At 43.4% G+C, this 13,000-nt stretch overlaps 1 long non-coding RNA gene across 1 annotated transcript; it reads right to left on the bottom strand.

The window, feature by feature from the left end:
* Positions 1-326: 326 nt before the first annotated feature.
* On the bottom strand, positions 327-1,383 carry LOC123391941. Its single transcript, XR_006606629.1, has 3 exons — positions 1,146-1,383; positions 778-889; positions 327-472 (listed from the first exon to the last, which is right to left on the bottom strand). It is a non-coding gene; the product is annotated as an uncharacterized LOC123391941 (long non-coding RNA).
* Positions 1,384-13,000: the final 11,617 nt, after the last annotated feature.

Below are 13,000 nucleotides of genomic sequence, written 5' to 3' on the forward strand. Positions count from 1 at the left end.
ATGGTAATATCTGACAATAATGATGATGATAATTATTATTAGAAGGGCTCATCATAGATGCCTAGTTGTGCATCATAGTGTAATTATATTGAAAAGTAAATGTTTGGTGATGACTCTCAGGGAATTTACTCTCTTAGAGACCATAGTAGCTTGGACAAAGAAAACATAAACAAGTTGTGTAAGTACCTCTGCATTTCTATGCTTATCAATAAAGGTTTTCTATTATTTACCCAAAGTGGGAGAATAGAGAAATTACCCCGGTTTGGCATCAGGCAAGTTGTCATTAATAATTACTTAGCTTATGCTTTATTTTATTCACTGTGGTGAACTCAGAGGCAAAGAATGAGTGGCTCAATTTTCCATTCACATCTGAGGAAGGACAGGCAGCCTTGAATGTTGGGTTCCATGATCCAAAGGTGCAGTGACAGTCTTTTTCCTTCTGAGGCCGAGAGGGCTGTGCTCAAGTTCTGTCCTGTAGGTTGAAAGGGATAGGGTTCGTAAACTTCTGTATAGAGCATCTGAATTCCAGGCTGCCTCTTGTAAAGAAGCCCTTCAAAAATTGCAGGCTGTGGGCCAGCAGGTGGGTGTGGGGTTGCTGTGCTCTGGGGAAGAGTGTCTCAGCCCCTGTGGCCTGGGGACCTAGGGACAGGAAGAATGAAGGAACAGGCAGAGTAGCCAGCACCAACCCATGGAGAGAGCAGCTCTCAACTGCCCACACACATTAGAGGGCTCAGGGGTGATAATAGTGACTGCTGGGGCTTGAACCCGAGCTCTTACCTCTGTTTTCCCCATATTCTGATGCAGACGAAGGCAGAGAGAGGAAGCCACAAAAATGACAGATGCCAGTCTTCTCGCTGACCTCACAGCATAGGGCAGGAAGGTGGAGTTTCTGTGGTTTAGAAAAATAAAAACATAGGACATTGCTGATAAATGGAGAATTGAGTCACAGTTTCTCCTCATTAAAATAACTTTCATACAGTCTTCAGTTCATTGCAAGTGTTGGCAAGCATCAACTCACACTCCAAAGAAAACTGGCGTCCGGGTCGCCTTCCCCGCCCTACGGCCCCAACAAACACCTCATGGTGGGAGTTCTTGATCTTCTCACTTCCCTCCTTCTCTACTCTCAGTCCCTAGTGCCCACGTACCCTGTGTACTGGGAACAGCATGCATCAGAACGCTGGGTGGGTGCTTTTGAAGACTTCTGACCCTGGTTTTATTATAGTATTTCCTAATGGCGGTCAGGATGTTTTAGCAGGCACTGTATCTTTTCCTCTTAGCAGCTTTCCAGGTTTTAGACAGTGATCAACTCTGCTGCTGCCCTCACACACAAAGTCTTGGCAAGAAACTACCAGACCACCCTCTCCACTGCCCTCATCCACCTACCACCCCTTTCTCCTTATAAACCTCAAAGGGCTCCAAGGAAGGAGCAAGTTGCCACCTGCTGCACTGCCCTCCACCAGTCTGACTGGTTTTTCCTGCCGCAGCAGCCCAGTCTTTCTGCTTCTGAGGCCTTTGTGACCCGTGGAGACCTACATGGTTAGCAGCCATAGGACAAAAAAACTCAGGTTTGGCAGACAAACAGTAAAATTGGTCTTTTCAAGTGATTCTGAGAACCTGAAGAGTGACTTTGTTGTAAAGGCTGTGATTTTCCTTTCTGCTTCCAATGAGTTGGATTTTTGAACTATACTTAGTATTCAGAACTCAAAGTACTCTTTGTGCTCATTGCTTGAGAACGTATTACAAAGTGAACCCTTTCTCTCAGTAAGGGGCAAAGGGTTTTTGAAGAGCCCTGCTGCTGTCCTTCAGATGGTAATCATATTTGACACACCAACTGGCCATCATCACGCCAGGCCCTTAGTACATTTCTGAGCAAGGAAGAAGGAAAAACTATCCTCCTACTCTTAAAAAAAGAAAGGTGTAAAAATTAATAATTTAATTCAAGTCTTACCTGGATAGAAATGGATTCCTATAGAAAATGAGGTGAGGAACTCCCATCTACTGTCACACCTCGGATATGCTAGGGACTCAGTACACATACTCTTGTTTAATCACCTAGCAAGTGAACTTGGCAGGCTATCTGGCAGGCTTTCATTAATTAACATGGCAGCAGCTCCAGGAGAGCCGCACCGGAAGCTGCAAGGCCTGTTGAGTTGCCCACAGTCGCATATGCCATCTTCTGTTGGCTCACGCAAATGCTGAAGCCAAACCAGATTCAAGAGTTGGGGACAGAGACTCCACATTTTGGTGGGAGTTGCTGCAAAAGGGTGTGCAGTGGAAGGGATGGGCAGGAGTACCGAGGCCATCTTGGCTGCACTCGGCCATCACACTGGACCTGGGGGGAGATAAGGAGTAATGACAGCTGACTTGAACCTAATTCCAATAGTGTACTATGAAATGAAACAACATTCACAAAATGTGTTGAGGCCCTTGGCAGAAAAGTGCAGCCTACAGTCCAAGCAGAGGGGCAGGTATCCATTATAAATAGAGGTAGTTTCTGTTATCTTTGTGACCTGTAAAAATCCATCGGATAGACTTACATCAGATTGGGAGGGTAGGTTTGCAATGATTAGACAAAATATAGGCAATATTTATTTGGCAAGCATGGGATTCACTATGAGGAGCTCTGCGGAGGTCGTTCACTAGTGCAGTTGACGTTAAACCCAGGCCTGTGAACCGCTGGCTGGGAGAGACATGCCAGAGGATTAAGAAGGTGTGGGCGGAGGAAATGAACTGGTTTCAAATATGAGTCCAAAGGGTAGGTGCTCATGGCAGGTGCTGATCTGCCCCTGAGATGCTTCTCATATAAGCAATTCTGAGAAGCATGCTTCTGGATAAGCAAAGGCCTGGATTTATTTCTCTAAGGATGGTTAATGATTCTCTAAGCCACACCTGGTAGACAGGCTAGGTATTAGGGTCTATTGTTATTTCCCTATCTCCAAAGGCTTTCTGTTACCGACAGTTAGCGTGATAAGCAGGGCTTCCCATTTCAATGAGGTTTACTTCTTAGAATGGTCTTGGTGTGTCTGTGTTCTGGAGATGGATTCAGAAAGAAGCCAAGGAATCAGTGTACCTGGTAGGGGAGTGATGGAAAATTTTCTGAACTTGGAATATTGTACTCAGGGGAAGAAGGGCACAAGCATCAGATTGGGATGTAGAAGACCTGGCTTTAATTTTACCTTTGCCACTCACCAGCTATATATCCTTAGATGCTTCTCTTTTAACCCCCAGAACAGTATCTGTAGTTATCGCTTTGAATCTAACCACTATGCAGTGCATCTCTCCTGCCATGATCTAGTCCTTCATCAACTATGTTTTGGATTAAAGCAAGCCTTTTGTAGAGTTTGTATCTGAACATATCACTCCTCCGCGGCTCTCTGTTGCCTCTCTAAGCACCTGAATTTGAACAACTCTTTTTATGTTCTTTGCAGGTTTATTGCTTGCAACTCTTCTCCCTCTGTGCTGGATTGATTTTAAGAAGTGGCCTGAATTCTTTCTCCCTATATCCATGTGCTTTGCCAAAAGATTCTGTAGCTTCTCCCATTAAGAGGTAGAGTTTGATTCCTCACCTCGTGAATCTGGCCTGTCCTTGTGACTCCTTTTGGGTTACCAAATGGACTGGAAGTGGCACTGAGTCAATTCTGAGACTGGGCATCAGGGGCATGGAGTGCTTCTGCTTTTTTTTGTGGAACCCTGCCACTGCCATGTGGACAAGGCCAGGCTAGCCTGCTGGGAGATGAAAGACTACTTGGAGGAGAGCCCAGCTGTGACAGCCAGGGCTATCGGAAACCAGGCTACGCAGCTAGCTAATGCCCAGACGTTAGCTGAATAAACCTAGCTCAGACTAGAAAAGCTGCTCAGCTGACCCATAGATTCATGAACAATAATAATACTGTTATTAGGTTAAGTCACTGAGTTTTGGGGTGGTTTGTTACACAGCAATGACCAATTGGTACACCCTTAATGCACCGTCGACTCCAGTCAGGATAAATTTCAGTTTTCTATATATGCCATCTTCATTTTTACCTTTTTGTTTGCACAGGCTGGTTCTTATCCTTCAGCTTCACTCTTTGCTGGGCTAAAGTCTGTTCATTTTTCATGACTAGCATAGATGGCTCTTCCTCCAGCAAGATTCCCCTAAATCTCATCAAGAGTAGGTTAGTTGTCACTGCCATGTCCTCCAGGAGCATCCTGCCCTTACCTCCTTCATGGCACTTGTCATACTGTATTATAATTACACATCCTCTCATCTGACTTCCCACTCTCCTGTAAGTTCCCGAAGGCAGGCCTCCTTCTTGTTTGAAGGAATATTGTCTACACGTAGCATAACGTCTAGTATATACTAGGGACAAAATATAACTTTGTCAATGGATAAATGGAGTCATTCTACTTTCCTCCATTTCAGATTCCTTGTTTATAAAATGTGAGGGGTGGAAAGAATCAGGCATGAAAATAGGTTTTGTTTTGTATGTCAGCTCTGATCCCTTGGTCTTGAATGGTTGCAGTTCTAAACGGAGAAAGGTTGTATGGCTGTGGCTGGAGTTACAGGGAAGGAACATCATGATTAATTAGCCACGTCTGCCGTGGTCAGGAAATAGGAAGTGACAGCAAACCTGCCAAAGATGTGCCAATCTAGGGAAAGATGATTTGTTTCTCTGATCCAGTTACTGCAAATTTGAATCTTGCTCGGCCCAGTCATATCTGCACTATATGTTGTGTTAATGAAGGGAAAAACCAAATGTTAAGCTGACTAGATGCTGAAATTAGTGTCCCTTGCTATGGTAAGTACTCACCAGTGCATGTTCTCTTCTGCCTGGGCACATACTAGACTTTTCTCCAGCCCCTTGCATTAAGTCTGGGGCGTATGATTGGTTCCCACAAATGTGATATAAGCTGAAATAATAGAAGTTGCCTCTGGGCTGAGCTGCATAAGGACAAGGAAGCCTTCTTTGTGTTCTCTCCCTCTCCCTTCTTTACCTACTCCAAAGAGAGTCCACTGGAAGGATCTGGGTACCTGAGAGACAGCATCCCACATTGCACTGTGATGGGAATGAGAAATAAACCTTTTTCTGTCAAGTCACTGAGATTTTGTGGGGAGAGTTGTTATCCTAATACATCTGCCTGGGTTTTTTTTTTTCCACTTTAAAGTTTTATTTTTTTATTTTTATTTTTAGGTATGTAGGCCTGGAGGAGTTAGATGCCAAAGGTTAATGGCATCTATGCAAATCAATAAAAATTGCATTTGATACTTCAGGTGCTCTAGGTAACCCCAAGTAACTTTATAAATTGAGACACTTTTGAACTCTGTGCTGTTCTGGTCTCCATTTATTATCGCTCTTTCTACCCTTAGGTCCTTTTCCCACATAAAGTGACCCATCACGGGGACATGATAAAAACCTCACATGGAGCACCCTTCCCTTGTCCCCTTACTTTTGATATCAGTTACCCAACAAACCCTGCAGGTGAAAAAGTTTATTGCTCTCAAAGCTCAAAAAGGTAATGATCTCTCCCCGCAAACTTCCTGCCTTCCACAGTGTGATTGCGCAAGTTTCCATACTCATGACAGAACCAGAAAAGTCGATTTAAGATATTCATGCCTTTCTGTCTGCAGCAGCGTGGGGCCATGAATATGCATACCCAGCCAGACAGCGTTGCCTTCTGGTTCAGGGAGACAGGATGCAGCTACTGAAAGGGAAGTGGCAGAAGGTGACCTTTCATCTCTCTCTGCCTACCGTCCTGGGCATCTTACTCTCTACGTTCCTGGATATCAAGGCCTTATTCTTCCCCTGGCAATTACGGTCCCCAGAGCCACCTGCTTTTCTTGCAGGAAAATGTTTTCTCCCTAAGATCCCATCAAAACTTCCTCATCCTGTGGCCCGGCTCTCACCCAGCTCTCTTTTCAGTGCACTCATCGGCTCAGTTCTTGCGAGTACCTAGTAAGGGACACGGCTTTCCTCTCATGTAATAAACATCTCTCTAGTAGTCCGTGGCCTGATGTTGCCGAAACTGGAAGTTTCACACTGGACATTTCAGAGCGGTGAGGGCAAAAGGAAGGCTCTGCGACAGACCAGCGTGGGGAGGCTCTCGGGCAAGCACGGCCTCCTAGCACCCCTTAGTCACCCCTTGACCTAAGGCAAAGCACACTGCTCCACCCACAGTAGTGTGCTTTGCCAGCGTGCAAGCCCCTCCAGTGGGTATGCTGTGATGGTGGAGACCAGAGCGTCGGAGACAGTGGGAGCTTTGAAGTCCCGGACAGCAGGATTTTAACAGTACCAGTGTGCACGTGAGAGGGCTGTCTGAATAAAGGTCAGTGGGTGGCAGCGATTCTGGTAAAAGCAGGGCAGGAGGAGGACACTAAGGTTGGGACGGGAGAGAGGTTTTAGAATGCAACAAGCAAAAAAGAAAATGCAGCAACTTGGAGTTTTTTTTCTCCCCCTTTATGAGTCATTCTTTCTTTTCTTTTTGCTTTTCTTTCACTTTTGTGGGTGTTATAGAATGGACCTGAAGGCTTGAATTTGCTCATGCCTTTGAGTGACAGGGGAAGCCCAAATTACCACCACCACGTCTGCCCCGACCAACAAATAAGGTCGTATTTATTGAGTCCTTACCATGTGCCAGCAGTTTGTTTATTGCTTCCCTCAACTCTTCGTAGTCTCAGTATCGTTATCCTACATTTATAGATGAGAAAAGTGTAGTTAAAAAATAACTTGTGTAAGATTACGAAGGTAGTAAAATGCGGAACCCTGTTCTTAACCACAACAGCTTATGCACCCCTGAGAGGTAAAGGGGGCAGAAACCTTTGCAGGACCAGGCCTCCTTTTACCAACCCTACCTTTGCATGAAAGGTTAGTGGAAAGCCAGAAGGGTGAGGAAGCCAATGCCAGGATGTTCAGTGGGGAGTCAGTCTTGCCCGCAAGGACTGCGCCGGCATCTTCGGCTGGCCACATTCTCCCTGGGCACATCTTTGCAACCCATATCCTTTGGCCGATTTGAGAAAGCTGCTGCCAGCTCGCATAACGTGAAGCCTCATCGGTAGTACCAGAGGCAGAGCAACATCGAGGTGAAAGCCCTAGAGAATCTGGGGTTGTCATATACCTTGTCAGTCAGGCAGGGTTGCCCAATGGAAGATTCCCCAGCCATTAAATGGCCCCGGAGGAAGCTGACATGTTGCCCTTGAGAGAGCCAAGTCGATGACAAAAAGACATGCAGGCGTAACTACATTTGTGAGCAGAAAATCCATCGTGACAACAGGCTGCATTGGAGTCACCACATGGATGCAGCCACCTGGCTGGATCTCGACTGCCACAGCACGTTCGGGGAACTCAGCCGTGGCTCCAGCCCTGGCCGCGCCAAGGGTGAGGGAAGCGGTTCAGTAATCAGATCTTTCAAAATCAATTTAGCTCATGCTCCAAAGTCCTGGCTGTAATTGACAACAACTTCCTCCCTGGTTTCCTTAACTATCAGAAAAAAAATGTTGAACGGTTTTAAACCTTTTTGTGGCCAGGACTCACCTTCCAGTGGCATTTTAAGAGGCATCTGCACAGAGATTTGACTTAATTTCAGGCCTTTCCTTTCCCCGAGTGTGAATAATTAGCTAAGCGGTCCCAGTACCCAGATTGATGCCTGGTGATCCAAAGTGGGAAATGTTAAAGAAGCCCGTGCCTGGTGGTGGTGGAGTAGAAGGATTTCTACCCACCTTCAGTGTTCTAGGAGATGGGGCTAACAATAATGAACTCTGCCTGCTGGATGCAGGCCAATTAGTCCAAGTTTGTGAAGCTCGGAGTCTTATTACAGCTTTACCGCTCCTGGAGAGTAGGCAAGACCTTCCTGTGACTTTGCATGTGAAACTAATTGCCCTGGAAATGTCGGGAATTTGATCTTCCATCAAATCCTCCAGCCCTTCAGATCCCTTGACAATCTTGGGCTATTTGCATCTCAAGGTTAAGGGAAGCTATTGCTTTCTGGATGCTAATCAGTCATGAAAACTTTTTATCTCCTCTTGAAAACTAAAACCCTTCACAATTGCCCTATTCTGATCACCGTGAGAGCGAGGAGAGGTGCAGATAGGCTGGGTTTAAAATTTCAATGAGCAATGTGTTTAGCAGTTTTGAGTTTTAATTCTATTTTTCCTTGGCTTCCGTGGGATCCTGGAAAATCACTTATTATTTCTGAGTATATTTCCCCCAAATGTGATCTGAATTTTGTCATATCTCCCCAGGGAAAAATTACCATTATGAAGCTCTAGATTATTTTAGCTTGTGGATTTGAAAAGAAAGCAACTTTGCAAATAGTTTTTCTGTGGGGAAAAAAATATATATGCTTATACATACACATGTGGACTGTTTTCCTACTGTGCCATTTTAGTCAAACGAGGTACTTTTTAGAGATAAAAAATTATCCAAGCACCATCCAAGTGGTGCTGTTGACATTTTGCACCACATCGTTCTTTGCAGCTGGGGAGCGGGGTGTTGTCCTGGGTGTTAGAGAATCTTTAGCAGCATCTCTGGCCTCTACCTACTAGATGCCAGTAGCGCCCAGTTAAACTGATTAAACAAGGAGTCCATTAGACCGAGGGGGTGCTACAACCTTAGCAGACCTAAGCAAAACGAAAACCTATATATGCCTCATGGTGAAAAAAATCAAACCCTAAGGACAACCAATCGCAAACATCCAACTGGGATTTCCCAATGAAGGCAACCAAATCACTCAAGCTGTAGCCAGTCAATCCTTGCATTGCCTCCGTGTGTTCTCTGCAACAGCCTTGTTGCAGGAATGCTTCTCGCCACTTCGGGCTTCCTGCTGCCGATTTGGATAGATTTTTTGCTCAAATAAATTCTTAAAAATTTTAATATATCTCAGTTTGTCTTTTAACCACCCCCAAGTCATGACAATGAAAAATGCCTCTAGACATTGTCACGTGTCCCCTGGGATAGGATTGCTTGATTTAGCAAATAAAAATACAGGATGCTCAGTTAAATTTGAATTTCAGAGAAACAATGAATAAGTTTTGTCAATTTAACTGGGTGTACTGTATTTAATCTGGCACCTACCTGGGGGACAGACTCTCCCTCACGTTAAGAACCAGTATTCTAGATAAAGATTTGCATTTATCAGCGAACTCACATTATCCTCATCCTTCTCTTATCCGTGCCCCACTTTTCTTGCTTCCCTACCTTTCTCTCTAATTCTGGCCTGCATGATAGAGGATAAAATAAATTACATTGTGGACCTCACCACAAATTGTTGCTAGCCTTGGGCACCAGAGCAAATAGAAACAAATTGCTAGTGGGATGCTTGGTTAAGGGTCTGCCTGCAACTCAGGTCATGATCCCAGGGTTCTGGGATTGAGTCCCACATTGCATTGGGGTCCTTGCTCAGTGGGGACCTTGCTTCTCCCTCTGCCTGCTGCTCCTCCTGCTTGTGTTCTTTCTCTCTCTCTCTCTCTGACAAATAAATAAAATCTTTTAAAAAATTGCTACTATATGTGCAATTCTATGATAAAATAAGAGTCAGTTACAAAAAAAGAAAGAAAGAAGAAAAGAAACAGTTTAGGCAAATCAAAATCATGCTTCTCCAAGCAGAATAAGCAGAATCCTTGCATGACTGGCACAGGACCCAGTCAGATAGGCCTTTGAGAAGAAGAAACTCTGTGTGCCGCCAAGATCTCCATGGATCCTCTGAAAGTCAAGTCCAGAAGCGAATGTGAGTTTTTCTTTTTTTGCCATTTAATCACCAGATACTTTTTGAGCAATGGCAGCATCAACTAGGTGCTATATGGCATACATACAAGGGAAAAGGCACAGTTTGTGCCTAGTAGAAGAAGCAGGTTGTCCTTCCATAGAGAAATACTTGCTAATAACAGGTGGTGTATTCCCAAGGCCTAATTAAGAGACAGATGGTACTCAAAAGGAGAAATTGGTAACCACTGGCATTGTGGAAGTTAGGGAAGCCTTCGTAGAGTAGGTAAGATGGAAGGATGGGTGGAGTTAGGGGTTGTTGGAGTTGGGGGAGGATGGGGAACAAAGCTGGTTAGAAACACATTACTATACCTTGAGGATCAATGATCTGGTGCTCAGAGCAGAACCAAAATACTGTGATCCCTTAGATTGCTAATCAGAGATTGGTTTCCTGTTATTGTAGAGGAACATGCCTGAAGAAAGTACAGAGGACGCTCAGCTAGCTTTTGTCAGTCTTTATTCTTTTCTTTATCGTCCCCAGTATTTGTTATTGCTCCATTCTGCAAAATAAAAGTTAATCAGGCCACCAGCTTAGAAACCATCTATTGGGGGTGCCTGGGTGGCTCAAGCCTCTGCCTTGGCTCCGGTCATGATCTCAAGGTCCTGTCCCGCATCAGGCTCTCTGCTCAGCAGGGAGCCTGCTTCCCCTCACCCCTCTCTCTCTGCCTGCCTCTCTGCCTGCTTGTGATTTCTCTCTCTGTCAAGTAAAAAATAAAATCTTTAAGAAAAAAAAAAAAAAAGAAACCATCTGTTGGTAGTGAGACTGTTCCTTCAGGGGACCCTTGTACCCCAGTCCAGCACAAACAACTTACTTGATATTTCATCCAATTCCATAGAATGCCTTGCTGAGACAAGTTTTCCACTTTCTTACATTTGCAACTATTTTCCAGTGCCCCTCAATAGGGTGTTGGTTGCCCAACCAGTCCTCTTCGTAATCCAGCTCTAAGCCTATCAGGATATTATTGACACAGATGTTGTGATCAAACCATTTATATGTTTTATTATGTAAAAGGGTATTCCCCAGATGCTCCATGAAGGACTTTCCCAGGTGGTGGCAGAAGAGACAGGATGCAATGGTGCGTTGGGAGGAGCATTCAGTTGGGAAGCAGAAAGCTGGTTTTGAGTTCTGGCTTTGCAACGAGCTTGCTTTTTGTGGATGTCACATCCCTACCCTGGGTCTTTTTTCCTTTTTCTAAAAATAGAAGGTTGGACAGGAACCAGAGTCCCAAAACAAGTTTTGTCATAAACATCAGTTCTGATCAATTGGTAGAAGAAGCCTTCTGGAATGCTGCATAGAAAAAGCCTTTTAAATTTCATTTTATTTAAGATTTTATTTTTAAGTAATCTCTGCACCCAACATGAACTCTCAACCTCAAGATCGAGAGTCACATGCTCTACCGACTGAACCAGGCAGGTACTCCTAGAGAACACTTTCAGGACCACATCTGGGCTCTGGAAAAAAAGAGTGATCAATTAGCAATGTCTACCGTGAGTGCAGAAAGGGGATGGTGGTGATTATAGGAAGGGTGCTTCATTTTTAGTATTCCATGGTTGAATAAGCTTTGAGAAATTCCAAGCAGAGTTCTGAGACAGTGTGAATATTGTTTAAATATTCAGAGAGAGTTTCTTTACTCAGAATTAGAATTCTGTGGATTTCCCCAAAACTATAGTTAGGTTGTTCAGAGCAGAATTATCTCTATATTTTTATATAAAGCAGAATATCTTTTTTTTAAAGGATTATTTATTTATTTATTTGACAGAGAGAGAGAGAGAGAGAGACAGAAAGAGAGGGAAAACAAGCAGGGGGAATGGGAGAGGGAGAAGCAGGCTTCCTGGTAAGCAGAGAGCCCGATGTGGGGATCCATCCCAGGACCCTGGGATCATGACCTGAGCCAAAGGCAGACACTTAATTACCGAGCTGCCCAGGTGCCCCTATAGTTGACCCTTGAATAACATTGTTTGAACAGGGTTTGAACTGTGCAGATTCACTTATATACAGTTTTTCTTTAAAAATAAACACATGTATATGGTGCTATAAATGTATTTTTCTTATCATTTTCTTAATAACATTTTCTTTTTTCTAGCTTACTTTACCATAAGGGTACAGTATATACTATATATACAATACATATAACATACAAAATACATGTTAATCTACTGTTTATGTTATGGGTAGGTCAACAGTTGGCTATTAGTAGTTAAGTGTTTGGGGAATCTAAAGTCATATGTGGATTCTTGACTGCATGAGGGGGTTGCTATACCTAACTCTTTGTTTTCAAGTGTCAAGGGTAATTTTTGCATTTAGGACAGCTTTGCTTCTGACTTGCCACCAATAGAATCTATACGTCTGTGTTTTTTCTAGGGAGTGGGGAGTCCTACTTACAGAGCCACAGCTAAATAAAATGACTTAGTCCTTCAGCATACATTGAATTTTTATTATAAAATAAATTGATGAGACCCTAACCAAAACAAAATAAAACAAAAGCCAAACACTATAAGCTAAATTATAAAGTAAACCACAGGCTGAGTGAAAATACTTGCAAATATTTACCTAAAATGTACTTAAAAGATAGAGAACAGCAAGAAAACAAGAAAATGACAGTTCTATTTTAAAAAAAGGCAGAGAATGTAAGCAGCAATTCAAAGAAGAAGTATAAGCCCATTAGACATATGAAATATGAAAGATTAAATCATATTTAATAATCTAAGCAATACAAAATGAGGCAAGATACTATTTCCCTCTACCGTATTGCTAAGTAATATCCAGTGTTGACAAGGAAGCAAGGCAGAAGAGGGTGTAAATTGGCACAATCATTTCAGAGGGCAATTTAGACTTATCTATAAATACTTTAAGTGCACATATCCTTTCACCTAGCAATTTCACTTCTAGGAATTCATCTTAACAAAAACTACTGGTACAAAGATATGCATACTCAAGGGCATTTATTGTAGCAATTTTATTTTTTTAAGGTTAGTTTATGTATGTAATGTGTTTGTATAGATGTATGTATATAAGTAAGTAATCTCTGCACCCAATGTGCCACTGGAACTCAGGACCCTGAGATCAACAGCTGCATGTTCTTCCTGCTGAGCCAACCAGGCACCCTGGTAGCAATTTTAACACAACACGGCAAAAACATAGAATCAGCTTAAATACATACAATTACTAAAGGGATAAAGAAATAAAGCACTATACACTATATTATATGTGTTAGATTATGCTGGCTAAGGTTGGTTCAGCTGGGAACTGTTTCCCACAGTTCCCG

This window comes from Mustela putorius, unplaced genomic scaffold (genome assembly GCF_011764305.1).
Source record: "Mustela putorius furo isolate JIRA1106 unplaced genomic scaffold, ASM1176430v1.1 tig00000407_pilon_pilon_pilon, whole genome shotgun sequence".
Classification (NCBI taxonomy): Eukaryota; Metazoa; Chordata; class Mammalia; order Carnivora; family Mustelidae; genus Mustela; species Mustela putorius.